The following is a 24,911-nucleotide window of genomic DNA, read 5'->3' as shown; positions in this document are numbered from 1 at the left end:
AGATTTTGTCCTTCTTGTAGGTATTTTCCCACACCCAAAACCTTCCCACATTTCAATAATAATCTTCCCACATTTCAGTAAGATTAGCCATCGCTGTTCACGACAGGCCCAGGTTTGTGGAGAAGCTCCAAGCAGAAAAAAACATATCCAGGAGAGAAAGCTATACATTTTGCAATTGGATTTCATCATTTCTGCCACGATATGCATTTTTTTCTAAATAATATTTAATTGCTTTCTTCTGAGAAACTCCTTTTCAAGCCACATTTTCCTAAATAAATCCAGAAGTTTCTACATCTCAGATGAATGACATATCCTGCAACTAGTCTGATTCCAAGTAATTCCCTATGAAAACACGGCTCGCTCATTTCATTATAAAAGTAAAACAAAGATAATCAGACTGGAATAAAATAAAATTAAAAAAAAAAACTATTATTGTTTCTCAGTTCTTTTGATGATTTTTGATTTTCTGTTTTACAAAAATATCTTTGTAAATGAAGCATTCAAACCCACATCTTATGGAAAGAGATGAAGGAGATGGCACCATGCACACATGTTTAGTAAGGGCTCAAGAAACTACTAAGTATTCTGGAAATCCCCATTTTTTCTTTACCTCCACATGTATGGAGCAACCTCTTCAAATAGGAAAGCGTGAATATACAAGTCTAGCAAGGAAGTGCTATTTCCCCACAAAAAGGAGCTGAAGACTTCATGTGATTTTAGGAACTGTGTCTTCAAGTACAACATTTAAGAAATGTACTTAAGAAGATATAGTATGTAGTGATAAGAATAAACAGATTTCTCTTCCACCTGGTTTGTTCAGTTCTGTATAGCATTAGCAGCTCGTTACATGGGCTGAAGTCTGTGCTAAGACAGGACACGATCCTAATGAGCTGGTGCTACTTGTCTTAGCATTTTCCTGTGGGATGGGGTCTTCCCAGAAGTGTTCCCTCATGCAAAGCATTCACCATTGCCTGTAGTCTGAGGCTAACTTCTTTTGGAACGTGCAATTGTCCTAATGTGTTTCCCTAGACCACATTTAATTCAAAGCCTTTGACTTCTGGTAGGTATTACATCAGGCCAGCTGATGCTTTCAGCTGTGGTGCAAAGCCCTGGCTGAGCTCCTGCATGGAGGCAGCATACAAGGCAGCAGCCATTTCCTCCTGCACCCACATTGGTGTAATTTCAGAGAAGTCAGTCTGATCCTTTAGGTCATCACTTGGAGCGAGTCCCCTGTGTATGCTGAAGTGCTGTGGATTTGCTCAAACAAAGCTAGGAAATGGAGAAATGTAAACCAAGATGAAGTAATTTAAGCAACTGCTATAATGAACCTAACTCATTACAGCATATAGTACCTGTATGAGCAAGTTTTCAGAATCTGGTAATAAAAGGGTTTTCCTGGCAGGAATTTGGATGGGGTTATTTTGAATATAGAGGAACATTATTTTTCTTTTCAGTGATCGGTAGAAGAAATGGAATTCTGGAGGCAGTAAAAGAGTCTGAAAATTTGTATGAAGATCAACTGAAAGAATTATAAACACTAAAAGGTTATTACTTCAGGTCTCCTAGTATGAAATATTTGGCTAACAAGAGCTAGAGTGGTCAGCTTTGACATTTCTACTTCTGATTTTAAGATGTCATTTTTCATTAGAAAGACACATATTATAAGAAAGGAAGAACACAAAACTTGTTAAACAAACCCAATGAATCCAAATCATTTTTACCTCAGAGTAAATGAGGCATTTGGAGTGATCCAAAAACATCTATCTGTTGTTTCTATTTTCCCAAGCCCTCTAAACTCAGCCTAAATAATTTTTGTTCAGCTTTTTCCATTCAGGCATAGATCTAAAAATCCATCATTCTCCCAAGACAAGGTACCAGACCTTACTTGAGTTATGGGAATTATCTTCAACAGGTACAGCCAAAATCTTTACAACTTATCAGGCCAGTGATTAAGTATTGTGTATGTTAGAGCAGAGATTGCTGTGCACAACAAAGGAAAATATACTGGAAGTACAATGAGAATTTTTAATTTTCTTATGTACCTACCAACAGCTACAGTGGAACTCAAAAAGAGATAGAATCTGCAGTTAACTAATTCAGAAACTTCTAATAAATCTGGATAGTGTTCCTTTATTTGTAAATATGTTCCTTATGTTCTTGGAGATTTCAAGGTACCATGAAATATCTCACAAAGACCTGGGAGGCTTCCATGTCCAGCTCTGATGAGACCCTGCATCTTAATTCTTTGTTTGTTTCACACCTCAGGTGAGTGCAGTTTAGAGCAAATGAACATAAGGAAAATTTCCTGGGTTCATATGATTGAAATAATAGGTCCATAATTAAAAGAAAATTTGGAAAGTTCTCTACGTTTTGAAAATTAGAAGTGTTCCTTGAGGGAGACTGAGAGAACCTAGGGCAGTCGAAATACAAAATGATATTTAACTTCACTATATATATAGACATGACTCTTCAGCATCCAGAAAGTTTGTAACTTTTATGTCCTGTCAAGTACACTGTTCTTCAGGTTCCATAATCTGAATGAAAAGAGTTCCAGAGGTTAAAATAACTTCGTCCTATTGTACAAAACTTACCAAAAGGACAGCTCTTTGGTGTGGCAGGGTATGCTGGCATTTTCTGTGCAGAGCCCAAAAAGCAAAGGGCTGCTCACAGAAGATAAGCCACAGAAGATAAGTCACATCATTCCTTTCAACAAGCTCCTAAAAGGACCTCAGGCACTACCAGTCTAGGTAGAGTATGCTAAATATTTCCCATATTCTCTGTGCCACAAGTATACTTCAACAGTTACAAAACACCACTGCAGCTGCCAATGAAAAGGCAACTCCAGTTGCATACTTTTTTTTCAGTCCTTAATAGAGGCAATGAGGAGAATTCAGGCATCTTGATCTCTGGTCCCAACTAGAAACAAAAAGCAAGTGCATATGTGCATACATTCAGCGTGTATAGGTGTGTATACATGCATGCAACTGGCACATTTGCTCACAGCAGTCATTATCTACATCAGGTATGCCCCATGGTCCTGATATGTGAACTGCTCAGCATGGTGACCTGGCTGAAGCATGGCATTGACCCTTTAGCATGGTTCCCTACATAACTAACAAGGAGTGCCAGTCTGTATCCCCAGGGGCCAAAATGTGGTCAGATTATGTACCCATGACCTGGAAAGCTATCCTTAATCTTATTGATCAGAAAGAGCTAACAGAAACACTCCACAATGCTAAACCTTAAAGTAAAATTGATTATCTCAATTTTCCATCAGTAGACTTCAAGTAGGGTTATGGTTACGGCCTTACTAGCCCAAATCTATGGACAAGAAAAATGAAGTAGGCAGTGGAAAGACAGGAACTGCAGCAACATTCCTGCTATCTCCCAGTAGGTTACTAGAAGAGCTAGAAAGAGATCTTGTATATTTTTAGTTGCAGTCCAGTGTTCTGTCCTTTGAATCACAACACTGTGAGCCACACCATTACATTAGGAGCATGACTACAGGACTCTGAGATGTCTTGCTGAACTGTTCTGTCCATTAGTTACATGTAGGGACTCGAAAGCAGTTAAATACAGAAGTACAACAGAGCATATATTCAAATTTATTCTGTTGGGGAAACACACACCATTTAGAGAAACGCTGAAATCAATACAGAGACTGAATCCCTCTGATTTTCAGTCACTTGGTCCCTTGGGAAATTGAGGAAAAAAAAATCTAATTCTATGCGCCTAAAACATTAGGCCAAAAAGTGGCCTTCCCCAGTGCTCCCAACAGTGGCCTAAAATGAGTATAGACAGAGAAGCTCTTTTATGAGCAATTCATATCACTGCTGGTCTGGACCAGTCTTTCTAGGAACCTTTATTTGAATACTGACAAGAGCTGGTGAATCCAAGGAAGCAGCTAGTGAAGCTGGGTGAGAAAAGATAAGTGGTAAAGATAACATCTCAATGCTTCAGCTTTTGCCTAACACTAATTACCAACTTTTTTGTTTTCTTTTCCCTTTAATGTTTAGGATATGTACTGGCCTCAGAGAGGTCAATGCTTTAACTGCTAAGTGATGATATGTGAACCAACATATTGTCAGCCTAGCATATAGAGAAAACACAGACCTTCTAAAGCACATTACAGCACTTGTTTCCCTTCTGGTACTCGCTGTGTATTTGCATCTATCACAATGCAGTTCAGACACACTTCGAAATCACCAGCCTGGTAGTTCTGAGCTTTCTTAGCTTGTCCTTGATGGAGACAGGTAGGTCACCCCTGGTTTTTGAGGCCTTCAACATGCAATGCAAGAGAGAATAAAAAAGCCTCTAAAGGGCACACTTGTGCTCCTGTGAACTAGGGCAGGAGGTTGTGATATGAATTCACCAAAAAGAAAGCTCATACACATTCCGCTGAAAATCTGCCTCAACCAATATCTGGTAAATCAAATTAACAACCTACAGAAACTAGAAACTAAGCAGGTTTTGTGCATATACTGTCTACCCATTCATTTAACAGTCCTTGTTAGGAAGAGACACATAACACATCAGCATGAAGAATTTGTAGAGCTCATTTGCAGCATGTGGTCAGCATAAAAGCTTGATGGATCCCTGGCAGAAATTAAGTTGGCAGGGCTCTGATCCAATGAGTAGAAATGAAACACTGAAAACTGGATATTGAAACATTTGATCAATGACCAAGAAGATCGGCCAATATTTAGCTAACTAATGACTTATCATATGCGAATCTAAGCTATTCACTTTCTGATTTGGTGATGATTATGCAGGCAGCAAATTATTATTCATTACTGTTCAGTTCCCTCCTCCATGATACCCGGAGTAGCAAAGGACATGTTGCTATAAGCCAGCAGATGGCCACTTACAAAGCTAAACTCAGAGGCACTTTGTTATAGTTGAAGTTTGTACAGATAAATTAATGCTCATCAGCTGAAGAATCTGGTCTCTTTCCTTCTGAAGGAGACCATTCATGCGTGAGTTCGCTGAGTTACTGCTTCTAAATAAAAAGAGTTTTTTCTCTTTTCTGAACTGTGGCAATCCCATCCACTCCTTTTGGCTCATCTGTCTTGGTGTGACTCCATGAGTGAGCTGCAGCTCTTTCTGTTCTGGGCAGAGCACTGAGAAATTGCTGCAAGTAATATATGAAGGCATAAACACTCTCTGGATGTTGCAGATAATAAAATTTTACACGAGTTCAAGAAAAACTGGAATTTCATAGAAGAGATATCACAGAAATCACAGAACATCCTGAGTTGGAAGTGACCTACAACAGGGAGTCCAACTCCTGCTTTCACACAGGACCAGCCAAAATTCAAATCATACTTTTGAGAGTGTTGTTCAAACTCCGGCAGATCTGGGCGAATGACCGCTATCCTGAGGCCCCACTGCCCTCTAGTGCAGACCCTGTCCCTAACCCCCAGCTGCCCCTCCCCTGACACAGCTCCATGCCGTTCCCTCGGGCCCTGTCGCTGTCACACAGAGCAGAGCTCAGCGCTGCCCCTCCGCTCCCTGTGAGGAGCTGCAGCCGCCATCAGGCCTTCCCTCAGCTCCTCTGCTCTGGGCTGCACAAAACGCGGGATCTCAGCCGCTCCTCATACACCTTGCCCTCCTGACTCTTCCCCATCTTCGTTGCTCTCCTTTGGATGCACTCTCATAGTTTTATGTCCTCCTTACATTGCAGCACCCGCCCAAAACTGCACCCAGTGCTTGAAGTGAGGCAGCAGAGTGAGACAATCCCTTCCTTCGACTGGCTGAGGGGTTGCTCACTGAGGGATGCTAAATTCAACAGTATCTAGCTCAGAAAGCTTGCGAGTTGCAACTGCCTGGAAGCAGGAAGGATATTTGGGGAAAATACTGTGTGTGTCTGCTTTCTCCATACACTCGTAGGCTTGTGTTTCAGGCGGGATACAGAGATAATAAGAACACTGGTCTGACCCAAAATGACTGCTTACATGTTGCATTAGTTAAATGCTTATCCCCTTCATGGAGGCAAACTATGTGCCATTAGTCAGTTTGTTGCCTCCTGGCCAGTCTAAAAACTACAGCAAATAGGAGCTGATTTGATGACAGGAGTTGGACTCAGTGATCCCTTCTAACTCAGAATATTCTATGCAACTTTCTATTCTGTTTCCCTTCCTTCCTCCAAGCCTGTGTGAACTCATAGTGCATGCTCCCAGTTTGGTGGCAGCATTGCTTAAACAGGTGTCTGTGGCTTGTGTCCTCCCCTCTGTGGAGCTGCTCATTCCTACCCTGTGCTGCAGCCTGCATGAAGCCAACAGGCACTTCTGTGTTTTGTGGCTGTACAATGAACTGGGCTTGGAAACTGATCTGTCCGTGACAGAAAGCATGTTCGTCTGGTGGAGTGTTTCTTCAGCCAGGTCAACCCCTTGATGTGGTTCCTGACTGTGTGGCTCCACAGACTTGTGCTGGAGCCACGCAGAGGCTGGCATGCAGGACAGGAGCTGACAGCCGGGAGGAAGGATGGGACAACTGCTCACACCAGCACTGCAGCCAAAGCAAAGCCAGTGGAACCACAGCGGGGGCTGCTAGTGATTAACACCACTTCTCCTACAACTTCCAGCCTACTCTTTGATCCTTTCCACAGACCCCAAGGGGACCATGACCTTCACTTTGAAAAACACTCCTAGAGAACAATGAAGCTGAGAGGGGAAGTCCACTGACCCTATGCAGCTGTAAATCTGAGCTAAATAACAATTTACCCTGGATTTATGGCTGCTTGCCTTTCCTGGTGTACAGAGGCAAATGTGACCTATTAACAGCAGATGTATATTTCTTTAAATTAGCCCTTGACAGGAAAACCCAAGTGTAAGTGAAATCAAAAGCAAGGCCTCAGACTTTAAAAGGCTGTGAAAGAGAAGAGGCACATACACACAAACTCTACTACAAGAAGCCATTTTTCTTCCTTAGGCAGAGGCAAGAACAAAGATTAATAGTTTGACTAATCAATGCTAGGAATCAAGATGATCATTTTTGCTAACACTAAATCTGTTTTTTGCTTTCTTTTTTCTCAACGTAATGGCCATAGTCATTTTTTCCAAGTGTTTTTCCTTAAGTAAAATGGAGCACAGTCCTTAGTGGTCAGTAATAATGACTGCGTGCAGACATTACTGTGTAAGCCACCTGAAGCTCCTTGTAATTTTTTACTACATAACATAAAAAGCAATAAAAATGATACCAGTTCTTCCCCCTCCAAATTAGATCAAGTTGAAAATGACACAAAAGTATTTCACAGAAAAGGCAGCTTTCCAGTATAGGGTGGAAGAAGCCAACGCAGACTGATGTGGAGAATATACAGTCTTTTGTGAGAACATGTCCAATTGTAAAAAAATGAAATAAATAGAATCACAGAATAAATAAATCATCAGATAATTAAAATGTCTTGGCTGGAAAACGGATTGAAACGCATTGTATCATGTCTGGCTAGGTCAGTAGAACATCGACCTAATGAAAACTTAGAAGTTTTCGGAAAGTCCTCTCCTTTGGTAAGTGATCTTTAGAACGTCATTGTCTCTCAATTTTTTTGGATTTTAGACAATGTAGGATTCACAGAATCTGAGCCATTTATCAGTGGCTTTCTGAAGACATACTTGCCATGTCTGCTGCCCAACCAGAAAGCCATCTGATACTACTTCATTAAATAAATGCATATATTTGCAAAAGGAAATCTTGGCAAGCAGGAAAATATTATGATGCATTCCACTGTTTCATGTTAAGGGGAAAGTAACAAATTAAATTAAGCCTTTTGGGGAAAAGTATATTGGAGGACAAATGGAGCTCAAACCTAGAGAAATATTCTCAGGGAGCTAAATATAATTACATTCCTTTCTTTGGAATATGCTTTCTTACTCTTTTATCAGGAGGTTGTGAATTTGGCACACCACAAAGCTCCAGCTTTCATAAAGACTTTCACAAAGACAGCATTGCCTAAAGGATTCTACCCGGTGTGTACTGGGATGTATTCCTTTCTATTTCAGCAGAAGAAAACATTTTTTTCTATTGTTGTATGTTCTAACTGCTGCAAATGCTGACTGCTGCGCCAGTGTCTACTTTGAGGCCCAGATAGATTTACAGCTGATTGTACATCCTTTTTTTTTTTTTTTTTCCTATTGAAGATAAAATAATCATTTCAATTTTGGCAGAAAACCCCTGGTACATGTTAAAGGATCAAATTTGGCTGACCAAATAGAGTGGTTGGAAGGAACCAGTCTGACCTGATACGGCCTTAAAAACACAAATAAGTCTTCCAAGAATGGGTGAGAAAGAAGGTGTACAATTGTCCCAGTGTATTTTATACTATTCAAGAACTGTCTCATAAGAAAGCCTGTGTGTCTCATTCGTATAGGTAATTCATTCCGTATGAATCATCTCCACTACAGATAACAAGGACCAAGAACCTGCACTACGAGTTACTCCTGAAACAGCCAAGAGCAAGTCCCAGGTAACAAGGCAATTAAGTATTTCTGGAAGGTTCTGTTCTGACAGCCCAGGGGACTGATAGCCCTTTGTTAGCCACGGTGTGGGTGCAGTATGACAGTAAATGGTTCTCCATTTTTGTTGCTATTACACTTTGCTCCTCAGAAGGAAAAGCTAGCTTTAAGTTGCTAAACACAGAACTTCAGCTAGAGCCTCTTGATCTTGGTGAACTTACTGGTTAATTGCTGCTCTGATGCAAAGTTCCATTTGGAGAAAGAAGAAAGTCAACCGACATGCAGTGGACTAGATTACAAAAATATCAGGCTTGAATGACTAAGCAAAAAGATACCCATGAAAAGAGTTGTATGTTTGAAAGCATTTCGCACTTGGCACCACTTTGCGACATTCCAGTGTTTTATGTTCTTTTTCTTACTGCAATAAAGATGAGGTTAAATTTTATTAAACCTGTCACTACCATCTCTTATGATTAGAATAGAATTTACTATGAAAACCAGACACTAAAGGGCTTCCTAGACTTCTCGGCAACTCCTATAGCTTGCTTGCCCTGCCTGTTACTACTTACTATTCACTTATATGCATGTATTTCTCTGGAGGTGTTATTCCTTCCCTAATCAACTCTCCACAGAAACACTTGGATTTGCTTCACCATTATTTGATTGTTATTAAAAGATGTTTTGACATTTCATGTTGTAAGAAACTGTTATAACTTAATTAAAATCTTACAAGTTCAGTTGAAATTTTCCATGCCTGGTGTTCGCTCCAGGCGGCTGTTTTTCATGTGTTTTTAAATTATAAGCATCATGATTTCTGAAGAGAAAGTTTCTGAAAAGAAAGTGAGGGAAAAATAAGTTTTGCCCACATACCAAAACATTAGATCATTTCTTGTACGCAACTTGTTTCATGCACAAACAAACAACAAAAAAAGCACACATGAAATCTGAAATGGAAAGGGGCAGTTCTGCCAGGAGTCCTTTTTGCTGTCCCTATGAAAGCTTTTTAACAAAAATGCATTTCACACATTCTTAGTAAAACTCTTGTTCATTTTCAAGTAGCTGTGATCACTGGGGGGTTCTGGTACCATAGAATACGATCAGACTGCTGCCAGCTTCTAGTGACTACCGACTACATTGTGCTGTCACGCCAAGCTAGGCTTACCAGAGTAAGGACAGCAATGGCAACTTGAAATCAATCTATACTACATATAGGAACTGAAAACAGGGAAACTCTGTTAAAAACATGACTGCCAGTAACCAGCAGAATGAAAGAAAAACTGTGGTGAAGCAAATCCAGAAGGAATGCATGCTGGACAGTATGGAATAGAAGGGAATGGTTGAGAACAGCAAATCTAATGACAGAATGAAACTGGTACCGTGTGCCTGTGAGAAACTGAACAGACAGACTGGCTGAAGGGAGCATCAGTGGGATCAAGTAAGAGGCAAAAGGGATGCAAGATTTTTTCACGATCTTACTGTTATACCTAAAACTGGAAAATGTCACACATGAAAATTGACACCTGATATTTATATCACTCCAAGTGTAACAACACTGCTGATTTCAACTGGTGTTACTATCATTCTTTGGTAGCATTAGAGAGAGCAAAACTGGATCCTTGAGTTGCACTGGAAAACTCATTGCTTTCCAAATGCACCATTAAGACAGATGACTTTGCATGTGACCACTACACATGTGCTTGGTTCTAGAATGGATCAAGTTGTTCTGCAAACAAACCTGCAACTGTTCTCAAACATCATACGTGTGCAGCAAACTATGGGCTTTTAGCAAGAACAGTCAAGCAGGACTGAAACACATTACCCTTCAGCAACTTCAAATCTTGTTCCAAGTGAATCATGATATATTTGGTTTGCTACATTTTTCTTTATACTGAAGACGCCTGGATAGTAGATGAAAAAAGAAGGAAGCTGGTTATTTATTTTATGGTTAAGCACTACAGAAATGTTTGGTTTAGAAATGTCAGGAAAACACTGTCTTAGAAACTTTGTTTCATTATGGATGGCATTAGTCTATTTAATCTTCGATGAGTGTTTGTATTTGCAGTTATATGAATAGAGCATGTATACCTAAAGGAAACAAACAAAATCTCCACATCTGGCCTTAGTCTTAACAGTATATACAAAGCACTTGATGTGATGTAAAGTTCACTTTGGGGTGGAGAACTGGAGTAGGAGCTGAGAGGACTGTAAGGCTTCCAAGCCCTGCCTTGCAAAGGCCCCACACTCTGCTCACTAAATATGGCTGGCAATTAAGCAGGTCTTGCCCATGGAACTGGAAGTTGAATGGATTACTGAGTTTAGACAGGTTCTATCAGCTTGTTTTACATTAACATCACTTTTCTCACTTGATTATCTGCATGGGAAAATGTTATGACTTCCCGCAAAGGGGAGACCATAAGGTCTGGGACTTGCATCACTCTTAAAGATTTTAAAAAACTAAACACCTGAACAAAACCATGTTAAGACAAATACAATAAAATTTGCAAACATACGCTTGGCCAACTTCTGATCTCAGCCGAACTGAGGAACTGCTAAAACACAGGGAGCTGGAAGAGAGAAAGGAAGAGAACAGATGGCAGAAGCAGATGAAAACAAGAACAAATGTAGACAGTATGATTAACTTATTTCAGAAAGAACAGAGCCACTTATCCTTTACAGAACTGCCTGCAATGCAACACACACATTTTTCCATGTACACAATGCTTGAGTTGGTACGGAGACATTATGTGATTGTGAATGGGAGGGCTAGAGGGGATGAGACAGTCTCTCTGGCCCAGGATCAGAAAAGGATGAGCTTTGTCTTCTGTGGGCTTAAGAACATGCTGTAACATTTTCCTAAACTGGAATTTCGATCAAGAGATGCTTCATACTATGAAAATGTTGAGAAGTGTCTAGTAATCATGAGTGAGTTAGTAATCATGAGTCCTTTGCACTATTAGCCAAATGATGTTGTGAAACTTTCTTTGAGTGCTGCTTTATCGACCCTTAACATCAAAACCAAGATTTTCTTATGCTGTTGAAATTCAGTGGAATGGATTTAAACTAGAAAGGTGTGGCACAGTAATTATGCAGAACTTTTGGTTAAAGAAGGTATCCAGAAACAGCACTACTGAGACCACAAAATAAATCACTCAAAATTGAGGGAATATCAGAATCAAGGGCTGCTTGATCAACATGAACAAGGCCCTCCCACATGGTTGCATTTTGGGGCATCCTTTAATCACAGAACATCTATTAGGTTTTCCACACAGAAACCCTATCTTCTCCCAGTGGGCAGAATAAGGGTGATAACTTTGTTAAACAAATAAACAAGCAACAGAAAACCAACACATTGAATTGCTGTCTTTACTGTTTGATGTACAACTGCCTTACTCCTCAAATACCTCAGTTCCTCAGATCAAATGACATGGATCTCTTAGCAAAGGACCGTAAGGCCTGCTGACAAAAGCGCTATATAAAAGTTAGGTGTACTAATAGTAATTGTTTTATGATAAAGCTAGATGAAAAACAGAGAAAACAATCAGAAATGTCTTTTCTCTATGATTTTACAGAGAACCCATTAATAACTAGATAGAAGCAGCTAGCAGTAGTACAGGAGAACACAGACTTTTAGTCATATTCTGGAATTTGTGTGTAATGGTATCAAGGCACAAGTTCTGCCTATGAGCACCATGCTTAGAATCATAGAATTGCTCAGGCTGGAAAAGAGCTTCAAGATCATTGCGTCCAACCACAACCTAACCATACTACTTGAACTCTAACAACCCTCCGCTACATCGTGTCCCTGAGCACCACATCCAAATGATTCTTAAACACATCCAGGGATGGTGACTCAACCACCTCCCTGGGGAGCCAATTCCAGTGCTTAACAACCCTTTCTGTAAAGAAGTGTTTCCTGATATCCAACCTAAACTTACCCTGGCACAACTTGAGGCCATTTCCCCTCGTCCTGTCACCGGTCACCAGTGAGAAGAGACCAGCCCCCCTCTCGCAGTAAGCACCTTTCAGGTATTGGAAGACAGCAATGAGGTCTCCCCTCAGCCTCCTCTTCCCCAGACTAAACAGCCCCAGTTCCTTCAGTTGCTCCTCATAGGGCATGTTCTCCAACCCCTTCACAAGCCCTGTTGCCATTCTTTGGACATGCTCCAGCACCTCAGTGTCCTTTCTGCTTTGAGGTGCCCCAAAGTGAACACAGTACTCGAGGTGAGGCCTCACCAGTGCCAAGTACAGGAGCAGGATTACTTCCTTAGTCCTGCTCACCACACTTGCTCAATCATCTTCATCCCAAAAAGAGACAAAGGAGAGTCTTCAGCTTTCTTTACTTGAGTAAAGAGCATACTAGGCATACTCTTGTGGGGTCTCTCCAAGTACTGGGGGACACATCCCCTCTTTTCTCACTGCACCCTGACACTTGAGTGCCATTTCCCCTTTCCCCATTGGCTGAGGTAGTCAGTGTTCACATTCTTCTCAATTCACCTACAAGTGCTTCTCCCCCCCAGTAGGTATCCTCTTTAATTTCCTTTTTTTTATACAAACTTTGTAATCTGGATTCAGAGTTTGCTGTTTGTCCCAACTAGAACTATCTTTGTATCCTGTAAAGTCTATCACTGTTCATCAAACAAGATTTACATGCAGGTGCTAAGCTAGCATCTCCTGCCATATACCTGCAATATAAGTTTGTTTAATCAGAGCCTTGTGACTGAAACTCTTCTTCTCAGCTTTTTCATCATCTTGTTTTGCAGACCCCTTATCCCATATTTGTTCTTCCCAGATTTCAGCTTATTTTGCAAGGACACTTTATGCTTGTTTTAACATCAGTTAACATAAGTGATTTAATTTGCATCCTCTGGATAATCTTCTTGAAGTCCTCTTATCAGTTACAAGGTAAAACTCACATCAATATGAATAATGTATCACATCATGACTGATTTTTTGTTTTAAATTATCTAGACATATCCAGATTTGTTACTTTTTTTTTTCCTGTGGTCTGGCAATCATTTACAGGGCATAAAAATGGATATAATAAATAAAGTGACTGTACAGAATGGAATCACAGAATCATAGATTATTCTCAGTTGGAAGGGACCCAAGAGAATCATTGTTTTCAGCACCTGGTCCCATACACGACCAGTCAAACTTCAAATTCTATGTCTGAGAGCACTGTCCAAACATTTCATGAACTCCAGCAGCTTGACCACTGCTCTGGAGAGCCTGGTTCCAGGGTCCAACCACCCTCTGGTAAAGAACTTTTTCCTAATTCCCAACCTGATCCTCCTCTGATGCAGCTCCATGCTGTTCCCTTGGAAGATACTGCTGGTAACCAGAGATGAATTTCTTCTAAACGAGCTCAGTGATATGGCACACATTAAGAGTTCAGAGACTGATCTCACAATGGCCAGGTTAAGATGGGAATCATAACAACAGCAGACTACTGAAACAGAGTAAGTGTGACCAGAGTCACTCTACATTCAAGCGACTGCAACAAAGAGAGCCTTTCCTCATTCCTGGAGCACTGAAAAGGAATCTTACCTGCAGAGGGGAACGGGAGTGGAGCTCTGGACTTCTGTTGAATCAATTCAACTTCCTTGTGTAGTAAGCCTTGTGCTCAACCAGTACTTCTTGAGATGTCTTTTGTGTGCTGGGGTAGATTCTATGAATTACAGAAAATAGCACAATTCAGTGTTGTAAATGGTTGCATTGAAAAGACTTTGTGGGTATGTACGACCTAGCTGTCAGAGTAGTTTCTCAGAGCTGTCATCCTTTCTCTTTCCAGACTGAAATAAATGCATAACCAACTTGAAATAAATAACCAACACTTGGGCTGTAGAAGGTCCTAGAAATTCAGTGCAGCATCTTACAGAGAATAAAATTTGCAAAGTTCAAGAATGCAGTCTCAATCTAAAACATTAAGTCAGTGAGCATCGGGGAACATGGACTGGACATAATGCTGCAAAACCATTAACCTGAAATATTTTTTGGAGAACTTTCTGTTCAGCTCAGTGTCTGCAGTAATATATGTTTTGTCTTGAAGGAATGAGTGGAATTATTTGCTTTGCCTGGCTCTCAAGTCTTTTTTGGCCCACTGGAAGAGAGTGCTTGTTTTTTTACATTCTGATCAATAAATGCACGAGTTCCCCATTTCCTTGGATGTTCAGTCATGGCCCTCCTTAGTGCAGACAAAGGTTATCTCTGAGCACTGTACTAAAGAGAAAATACATTCTGCTTCTTCACATTTCTTTCCTGAAGAACATTTTTAAAACTCTGATGTTGTTCGTCAACTAAATATCAAACGTTATGAGGAAGGCCATTGGGATCATTTCCAGTACTGTTAAGAGTCATGTTTTCATGGACTTAGTAAGAAAGAAACATCAAAGTATTGGCCAGATTGTTTCATTTTTATTGCAGTTTTGGGGAAAAGTTAAAGCCATGGTGCTAGATTTACTACAGCGCCCAATATTCCTGTATACAGCTGATACAGAAAGAGAAGCAGTGAATGGAAGCATATCAAGATAACATGTACTGTGTCCAGAAACTAGAGCCACTTTTGTGCTAAGGCCAGCAAGGATTAGTGATGTTTTCCTCATGTCAGAATGGTATCTGGAAGGTTTTCTGTATGTCAGGAGCCATGAGAATGCAGTAACTTCTTGACTATGCTTGATATATCAGCATCTTCCCTTGCTGCCTGTCTGAGAGCAGGAAAGGGATATCAGTGGCTAATATGAATTGACAGTATCCTTTCACTATATTAACTTTCTTTTATTTCACACTGATATCCAAACTATGTAAAACCTGCTTCTCACATATTCTGTTTCTGAAGTAAAATTCCACCAGCATCACACAGCACTTCTCAGTTTGCTTCTGACATGTAGCATCGACAGGTGATGTTTGTCCAATGGCTGCTGTTTTGGGTTATACTAATGATTGAAACAAGGCACGAAACACCAGCAGTAACACCAAATCAGTAAAGTTGTAAAAGAGTTTTGAGAATAAAGTCCTATCAACTGATAGGTTTAAGAGTATTACAGACTTAAAAGTCCCAGAATGTCCAAAGTTCAGTAGTAGTTACTGAGTATTTAAGAACTGATTTCGCTTTCCTTTTCTTTTTTGTTTTCCAAAGGAATATCAGCAATGAAACCTGACTTCCAGTGCACAAAGCATGTAACATATCTCCTCCTAAAAGTGCTTTTCAAAGAGGCTGTAATCCTAAAAATGCCTTAGAGGTGGGTAATTATATCATGAAATTATCCCTTTTCGCTCATTTAAGACTTGGATAACCAAAAGCAAAGAAGCAGATGTTCCTGCAGGACTAAGATTGCTAATGCCAGATACAATAGTTGTTCAGGTTAATACCCGTGACTCCAAAGGTTGTCATAAATGTATTTTTTTTCTATGACTGGTAATTATAATTCCCCAAAAGAAGAACTGTAGCCACTACATTCAGAAGGGATTTTTGACAGGCTTCTCATATTATATACTGCTTTTTATGGATTTTCATGTTAAGGAGAGATGGAAGGAGGGAGAGCAATTCAGATGGGGAAGGAGTTGTAGCACAACTAACAAGTGCTGTCTTTCTGCAGCTGCCGCAGCATAAAAGTCATGAAGAAATATGCTGAAGTTCTTTGGACAAAGCAAGCGTTAGTAACATATTGCATTTGTGATCTTTTCATACCAACTTGCCCTTCTACCAGCATTGAAATTTAGCTTAAATAACTCTTCCCTTCCGCAACGTTCTGCATGTGAAATTAATTATATTCTCCTCTCAAAATTAATCTCACTAAGCCAAACTAACCAAACTCTTTTAATCTTCTCTCCTAAGACAGGTTCCTCACTTCCCATTTGATTTACTAGCCCTCTTCCACACGTCTTCCAGTGTGAACTCAACTTCCTGGAGCGCAGATGACTGTAATTCTTCACTGCTGTCTTGTGCAATGGCATACAGGGTCAGACGCTGTGCTGACAGGAAATGCTTCCAGTTTCATCCACAGAACAATGTTTTATGACTCTTCCTGCGACAGCCATCTTCAGACTGGCAGCTTTGCCCTCCCTAGTTGTTCTGAACTAAAGAACTTATTGGCTATAGTAGAAATACCTGTCAGTCCCTAGGGATGGAACTGTAACACTTGACATTAAATCATCCAACAATTGGGCATCTAGTCCAACTTACTTGTCTAAGTTTCCCCTACTGTTGGTGGTGGAAGTGAGGAATTGGAGTCAGTTTATCCCTTCCAAAGGGAAGGTATCAGGCAGGGATAACTGGCAGGAACTGCCCTTAGCAGAGGCCTCTGCCTCCCTTAACTGATCACAGAGAGAGCTTAGGGAAGCATGTCAGGCTACATGCCTATCTATTCTGCACGTGGTGACCATTAGGTGCTAGGACTCCTGACACAGGATCTCCTCTACAAGGGAATGTTACTGCTATGACTTTTAGGCTCTGAGATATCAGGATGGGAATCCACAGTCCCAAGGCTTAACCCAGCAAATGGTGAAAGTTATGCATGCAGGAATAGAAGCAAGAAAATACAGCATGCTGAGCAAGAGCTGCATAAGCCAGATGAACGGAAATGATCAAAAAAGAAGATCAGCCACAGTCTTGTCACTTACAAAATCGCATGAGAACAGAAGAAATGTTATGATTTTAGATACATGGTCTGTCTCTTTTGGCAACTGGAGTTGCTGCTATTGTTTTATTCGGGAAGAAAAGATGCCAGACAAAGGTGAGAGCAGGTCTTTGTCTCTCATAGCAGTGCAAGAAGTGAACACAGGCGCAGAAAGGACATATCCCACAGGTCTGGGGGGCTTAAGCCCTCCCATCTTCCAAGGCTTCATTCTTACTCCCCAGGATCTAGCTGCAATGTGGAAACCAATGCTGAACTAAAGCCATACAGGACTGGCAAGGCCAGAAAGTGAGCAAATAGAGAGGATTTGTTTCTTTTATTTTAAATTTTTGCTTGTTTTAACCTTGCTAATGAAGACACACCCTGCTGTGTTTCAGACCGGGGACCTCAGCGCTTTTCTGGTTTTCAGCCCTAAGTTCCTCACTTGGTAGAGGTCTGAAGGATACAATTCAGGCCTCCTTGGATTGCTGGGACTGCAGCTCCATTCCTAAATGTCTAAGGGGCCGCCAGATTTTTAGAAGCAATGAACACATTTACAGCCCCTGGGGAACTGAGTGGAAATCCCGAGTTGTTCCACACCTCTTAAAAATCAGACCCCTGTTTATTTTGATGCTTAAATACAGATTTAAATGTTTAGCTTCAGGCTGTGCACTTGAAAGCTCCGGTTTTAAAAATCCCTTTGAAATCCTTTGCTTGGTGGTTTAGGATCACCCGCGCTCTGCTGGGCTGTCCACAATGTGCAATTTCCCCCTTGGTTAACGAGCAGCAGGGCTGCAGGCCGGCCCAAGCGCTGCACTGGGGCAAGGCCAGCAGCAGCAGGGGTCTGGGGCAATGGCAGGGGCTCAAGGCCAGACACTCCCCCAGCCAGGAGGGAGAACGGGCAGTCAGCCTCTCCAGTGATTCTAGAGGGGGAAGGAGTCCATCCGGGGAGCCCTGTTATTTTTACATATGAAACATCTTTGTCAAGGAAATACAAGCCTCCTGAGATGCTAGCGCAGTGTAACAATCCCCCATAAAATTTGTTTTTTACTGAACTGCCTGATCCTGCCTGTGTTGGTTGGTCAAATGGGAAGAAGGCTCAGACCTGGGGTTTGGCCAGAATGGTAGCATGGCAAAACTTAAGTGCCATCACTGCTGCCCTGGAACAGCAGCTGTGCCCAGGAGGGCACACGCTCACAGAAGCAGGGCCAAAGAATCAGCCCAAATAAGCACTGCTTCACTGACTAGAAAAAAGAGCTAGACCACCTGGAACTGGCTGCAACCTTTGCTTATACTTTACTTCTGTAATTTTGTGCCCACCTTGCAGAAGTCAGCGGTGGCAGAAAAAAGGAGAGAGCTGAGCAAAGGGACGTCCATCTCACTAATGCCCTGAACACAGAGGGTGTTATGCTTTCTAGGCCATGTTTTGGTAATAACTGTTTTTGGCATTTGAGGGGTTTTTGTTGTTGTTTTTGCTTTGTTTTGCAGTGAAACGTGCTGATCTGATAGAGTTCAGGACTGAAGCTCTTTACTGAACAAAAAGCATTTGCTGGGGTCACATAGCCAGAGGTGGCACAGTCTCCTTCCATTTCACAGTGCTCTAAATTGAGAGGCTGCCATACTAATATAAACTGTACCTCAACCCAAAGAAAAATATCAGGTTCCCACCACTAAATCTGTTCCAGGAGCCCTTCAGGGTTTTCATATTTTTATGACCTGTCTCTAAGCAGTTACTTTAAACCTCTGATGATATTTAGAAACATAGAATCATAAAATCACCAACACTGGAAAAGACCTCAGAGATTATCCAGTTCAACCATCCACATACCACCACCATTTCCCCACTAAACTATGCCCCATTGTACAACATCTAAATGTTTCTTGAACACCTCCAGGGATAGTGACTCAATCACCAACCTGGGCAGCCCATTCCAGCACCTGACCACTCTTTCAGAGAAGAAATTTATCCTAATATCCAACCTGAACCTTCTCTGGTGCAACATGAAGCCATTCCTTCTAGTCTCACCTCGCCACAACCTCCTTTCAGGTAGTTGTAGAGAGCTATAAGGTCTCTCCTGAGCCTCCTCTTCTCCAGACTGAACAATCCCAGCTCCCTCAGGCACTCCCCATAAGACTTGTGCTCCAGACCCCTCACCAGCTTAGCTGCCCTTCTCTGACCACATTCCAGGTCCTCGGTGTCTTTCTGAAGTGAGGGGCCCAAAACTGAACACAGTACTCAAGATGCAGCCCCATCAGAACTGAGTACAGGGGGCGATCACCTTCCTGTTCCTGCTGGTAACACTTTCTGATATAATCCAGGATGCCATTGGCCTTCTTGGCCACCTGGGCACACTGCTGGCTCATGCTCAGTCGAGCACTGATGAATACCCCCAGGTCTGTTTCCTCTACACAGTCTTCCAGTCACTCAGCCCCAAGTCTGTAGTACTGCCTGGGGGGTGTTGTGGCCAAAGTGCAGGACCCGGCACATGGTCTTGCTTCATCCCACTGGCCTCAGCCCAGTAATCCAGCCTGTCCAGACCCCTCTGAAGGGCCTTCCTATCCCCAGGCAAGTTGACACTTTCTCCCAGCTTGGTGTAATCTGCAAACTTACTGAGAGTGCACTCAATCTCCTTGTCCAGATCATCAATAAAGATATTGAACCGGACAGGCTCCAGCACTGACCCCTGGGGAAAACCACTCGTGACCAGTCGCCAGCTGGATTTAACTCCATTCACCACCACTCCCTGGGCCCAGTTCTCCAGCCAGTTCTTCAGTCAGCAAGGAATGTACCTGTCCAAGCCATGGGCTGCCAGCTTCTCCAGGAGAATACTGCTGGAGACAGTGTTGAAAGCTTTTCTGAAGTCTAGAAGATTATGTCAACAGCCTTTCCTTCATCCACAAGGCGGGTCACTCAATTATAGAAAATCAGGTTGGTCAAGCAGGGTCTGTCTTTCATGAACCCATGCTGGCTAGCTGATCCTCCAGTTGTTCTGCACACACAGTGTGATCTCCCTCAAGATGATATGCTACATAACCTTTCCTGGCATCAACATCAAAAGTTGTATACTAAAGTTCTATAAAAGTTAGCAATGCTTTACAATTCCGGCTCATTTGCTTGGAGTCCCTCACTAAGCATCTATGTTATTCCCTTTCAAGAACAACATTCACTACATAATGCTTGCTCAGCGGAAACCACCCATTAGATCCCTTATCAATTAATGCCTATGATTTTTGGTGAGACAGTTATACAGCAGTGAGCAAGGTGGAAAAAAACAAAAGAAAAAAAAAAATGGTTTCCAGGCTTCAGAAATAACTGAGTTAGAACAAGAGCTCGAGAGTGTAAGAGGCAGCCAGGTTACTACCATACACAAACCCAGAGAGTGCAGTCCTGACCTGATAAACCTGTCTTCTCTATGGAGAAGACAAGTAGCACTTGTTGCAAATGTGGCTGGTCTGATGGTAGGGATTTCTCTACATGTTCCAGCTTATGAAACACTCACTAACTAAAGTTCCATGGGATTTTCAGCATGTTCAAAGTCAAAGCATGAGTTTGGCCAAAATACCTCACCCGAAGTCTGAACTCAGGAAACTTCTGGGCTTTGGTTACATTGTGGTATTCTTCTAAACAGCTGTCACTTCATGCCCGAGTTGTACAAACCCAAACTGGTTCCTACGACGGTATCTCCTTGAACTTTGTCTCTAAATACTCTGTAATTCTGAGCAAATATAATTCAGAGTAGTGGACCTCATCTAGCTCTAATTTTCCCTGGCTTCTTGTAGTGTTTCTAGCAACTTCAGCTAGAGTCGGATTACTATCATCATCTATCCCATGGGATTCACTACTAAAGCCACAATTTTCTTCTATTTTCTATATGCCTTCCATCCAGAACATTTTCTGGAGGGAGAAGAGGTGGCCTGAACATGTAGCCCCAGCTTGGAACCAGTGAGGACAAACTTCTAATCAAGAACAGGCTGGGGAAGTGATTGAATGAAAGAACTGGGCAGAAAAAGACAGGCCTTTTACTTGACCCAGAGTAGACCTTTCCCATGCTATCTGGCCAACTGTCAGCTAAGTAAGATTACAACTTTGTAGAGGGCAGGAGATGCTCGAGTCACTGGATACAGCTTTAGAAAACAGCACATCAACTTGCAGGACTACTACGTTGCCAATGTCTCAAATAACCTCTTGCAGGTAGGAACCCCCTTGTGCATGTAACAGGTCATTCAGCTGTACTTTAATGAAGTTCTGCCAAGACTTCCAAGCCGAGTGAAACAACATTGCTTAAGTGCGCACAGCACTACTTAGATGAAAAAAAAACAGACAGGACTATGTTATCATCAGTGATACTATAACACACTTTTCTCCTTTGGCAGTTCCACCAGCATTTGAAATTTTGCTGTAAAGTCCAAGGAAATCAGAATATGAGACTGTCAACGGTTTAAAGGCTGGTCCGGCCCGGTTGTGACAGAGACCGGACCGAGACCTTTGTTGAGATCTTTCTTTCTGACATACATGTTTCTCAAAACAAATACCAACTTGGAGCTCAGAGAATAGAGAAAATTGAAAATTACACGCTGTGAAGATACTGAGAGTTGCTTTTTTGCTTCAGAGACCTGGGCAGGTTCAGGGAAATGTCAGTCAGTGTAACAACGCAGTAACTCTCCTGACAAAGGCCTACTGGAAGATCTGTACTTTATCAGCGGTTTAAGAACACCAATCTCCTCCAGGCCTAACTTCTGGGTTGGAAATAAATAACAATTTTTTTCTTTTTTTTTTTTCGGTAAGCAATTATGTCTAATACAGGCCAGACATCATCATCTGCATCTTTGTTATTATTTTGTTCTAGTGAGTAAAGTTTGGAAATTGAGCAATCAAATCACCAGTGTTCATGAGCTGTAATTTTCAGTTTTCTAAGGAAGATGCATGAAATGGAAATTGGCAAACTTGTGATTCCACTTCAGAGTGTCTGGTGAAAATATTTTGGATCAGTAACATATCTGAGAGAAGACTGGAGAATTGGCCAGACGTCCTGTATGAAACATGCCAGAAGAGCCAGAGCAGCATCCACTCAATTCAAGGGCTTTTTAAGGTTTTACAGAGGTTTAATTAGAATAGTATTCACTGTTTATGAAGTACGGCTTATAGAACGGGGTTCTATATGAAAGCTGAAATTATCCATTAATTGATAGCTTTATCCCGGGGATGTTTCCTCCTTCAACATAAACATTTGTCTTGAGCATTTTTGCAAAATTACAGTAGACTAGGAGCTTGCCAAATATTTAGTGGTTTTGTGAGGTTGTTTGGTATTCATGTCTACTACAGTTCTACAGAAAACATTTGTAAGACCCACTGCTTTCACCATACGGCAATCCAGAGAGGGGCACAGGATAACAAACTTGAAAGACGTGATAAAGAAAAATGCGATCTGAGCTGCTTTTATAACAGTTAAAAAAAGAAGCCCTCGCAGAGGTTGGATTCATGTCCTGCCAATATTTATAACAGTGTTTATCATTAGGACAATGATTCCTCACATGTTCAGTCAGTTCCAAAAGACAATGCTGTAATGTTTTCGGCTCTTGGGCTTCCCGCCTTCCTGAGAGTAGACCAGCGGCTGGCGGAAGCTCTCCTCTTCCCCACCCTTGTTTACATCCCCGCTGTCCCTGCAGCACAACCAGCACAGCAGAATGCCAGAGCTTCAGTGCTCTTTGGTTCCCCTCCAGCCGTGTCTCACATGGAGACATTTCAGGCCAGGCCTGGCCATTGAGGAGTGTGACCAGAGGATACAGGAGAGGTCTGTCCTGCATTTTGCCCTGAGGTGTGAATGTAAGTGAGCAGCCATCTCTCCCTTCCCATTCAGCCAAGCAGGGATTAGTCCCTTGCTAGTGCATAGTCTCCAGCCTTGAGCTGCACTGAGTCACCTTCTGTTTTAACCAAATAGGTGAATCGATCCACCTTATCCAAAGACCCCCAACACACTGCTTTTGCTCGGTCACTTTCAAGTTGGTCGCAGCTACCAGCCAGCTACCATAACATTCAAAACATCAGCTTTTACCAGCGTACCTCACCAGCAAGAATCTGTCCCTGGCTAAGCAGGACAGAGTATGCTGCACTCCCACATCTGCACACTTTGCTCCAAGAAATTATTGTTGTTCTGTGATTACTCCATTACCTTTTTATTTTATTAAGCACCAAAAATGTACATGGTGACAGACTCAGCTGGTGAGCTCTGGTAAAACAATTTCTACCTTTTTGTGTGTAAAATTTAAAATTAGAAGCATGAAGGCAAAATCTGGGCTCTCAAATTAGCTGTTCTGTAATCTCAGTTCAGTTTCAGGAATGTCTGCCTGGGAAATCCTGCACACCATTTGAGGGCAGCTTTCAGTAACTACACAGGACAAGAAAGAGTTTGTCTGGAAAACATACAGAAAAGTCCCCAGAGACAGTGACATCTCAGGAATAAGCACCAGCCCATAGGAAACAATACAATTCAGTACTGTCAGCACAGTTCTGAATCCCCTGAAGAGCTCAGAAGAAGGTTTCTGTTATGCTACTCCCATGAGTCTCAATTGGAGACTATCAAGTATCTTGACTTAGTACGGTCACAGATGAGCAAATCTGTTCCTTGCTGCTAGCATTTCAAAAATCAGGTGTCAAGTTTTTCATGTACATGCACTATAAACTCTGTCATGTGGAAAACACTCTTAGCCTTTTGTGCCAGGAATGAAGTGAGAACAGGCTTTGTCTATTTTTATCAAGTAGCAGTGATATACTCAAGCAACTTTTCTATTTACAGGCCTAGCCTTTTGTTCTCACAGACTGCTTGGAAAGAATATGGAGAGAGATCAAACTGCAGGACAGACAATACTTCCTCCACTGTCTCTTCTGTTAAGGGACAAATTATCAGCTACTTACCAGAGAATCACTATCTGAATAATTGCTAGTTTACTTGCAGGTCTTAAGTGTTTGTCTTTACTTAATATTCACTTATACATTCAGACAAGAACATGAGAGTGACCATAGAAAACACCCGTTATACTCACCATATTTGACATTTGGCAGATTAAAAAAAAACAAGAAAACCAACACTGATTTCTGTCAGTGCCAGACAGTTGCTCACTGCGCTCCCTCTGTGCCTGATTTCAGCTTTTGATACACTCATTATTGCTCAGCGTCTGCTCTGTCCTCTCCTCCTGCTCTGTCTCTCATTGCACGGCAGGAGCCAACATGGCAAATGGACTTCCATCTTGGCTCACAGAATTTAAGGGATCAGTCAAGACTGCCTGAGACCTATGTGTCTAGTTTCCACCCTCTACAAAACAGGCACCACACTACTACGTTTCTCTGGTACATACAGATTAATTATTTAAACAACATAATTTTCCACTTATTAGGTATTAAGCATACGTATTTAATTCTCCCACTGGTGGCAGATTGCTAGGCTTTTCATCTGGATAACTGTTTTTAGTGCTATGGTTTCAACCAGATGTAATTGCCTCTATAAAAATCCATTTCTGCTTTGGGATCTCAGCAATTGGTTCCCGCAGGAAAAATACAGAATTAATTGTGAATTAACTGCTTAATAGCTGGGCCACAACCAAAGGATTTTCATCAACACCTAAACGTGTTTCATCATTTGCTAACAACCAGTTCCGTGCTATTCCCTCCCAGGCTCCTAAATCCTTGTGCATCTCTTTATGCTTGGTGCTCAGTTCATACTTCATGAGAGATTATTCTTGAAGACAAAAAGCCAAATCTGGATTCAGAAATCCTAACACCCTCTTGAGCTTTACTTCCGACTACAAACAAAAGAAATATTTGCTGTCTGTCAGATGCCCTTATTTGAGAGAA

At 41.6% G+C, this 24,911-nt stretch overlaps 1 protein-coding gene across 2 annotated transcripts in view; it reads right to left on the bottom strand.

The window, feature by feature from the left end:
- Nucleotides 1-24,911, bottom strand: part of DCBLD2 (discoidin, CUB and LCCL domain containing 2) — a 310,431-nt gene that overhangs the window by 118,861 nt on the left and 166,659 nt on the right. For both annotated transcript variants that reach the window (XM_046939846.1, XM_046939850.1), the window contains one exon: nt 13,998-14,118. The gene's annotated coding sequence lies outside the window, so the exon portion shown is untranslated. The remainder of the gene's footprint in view (nt 1-13,997; nt 14,119-24,911) is intronic.

Source organism: Gallus gallus, chromosome 1 (assembly GCF_016699485.2).
Source record: "Gallus gallus isolate bGalGal1 chromosome 1, bGalGal1.mat.broiler.GRCg7b, whole genome shotgun sequence".
Taxonomy (NCBI): domain Eukaryota; kingdom Metazoa; phylum Chordata; class Aves; order Galliformes; family Phasianidae; genus Gallus; species Gallus gallus.
Note: the sequence above shows the minus strand (reverse complement) of the source record. Positions and strands in the feature narration are given on the sequence as shown.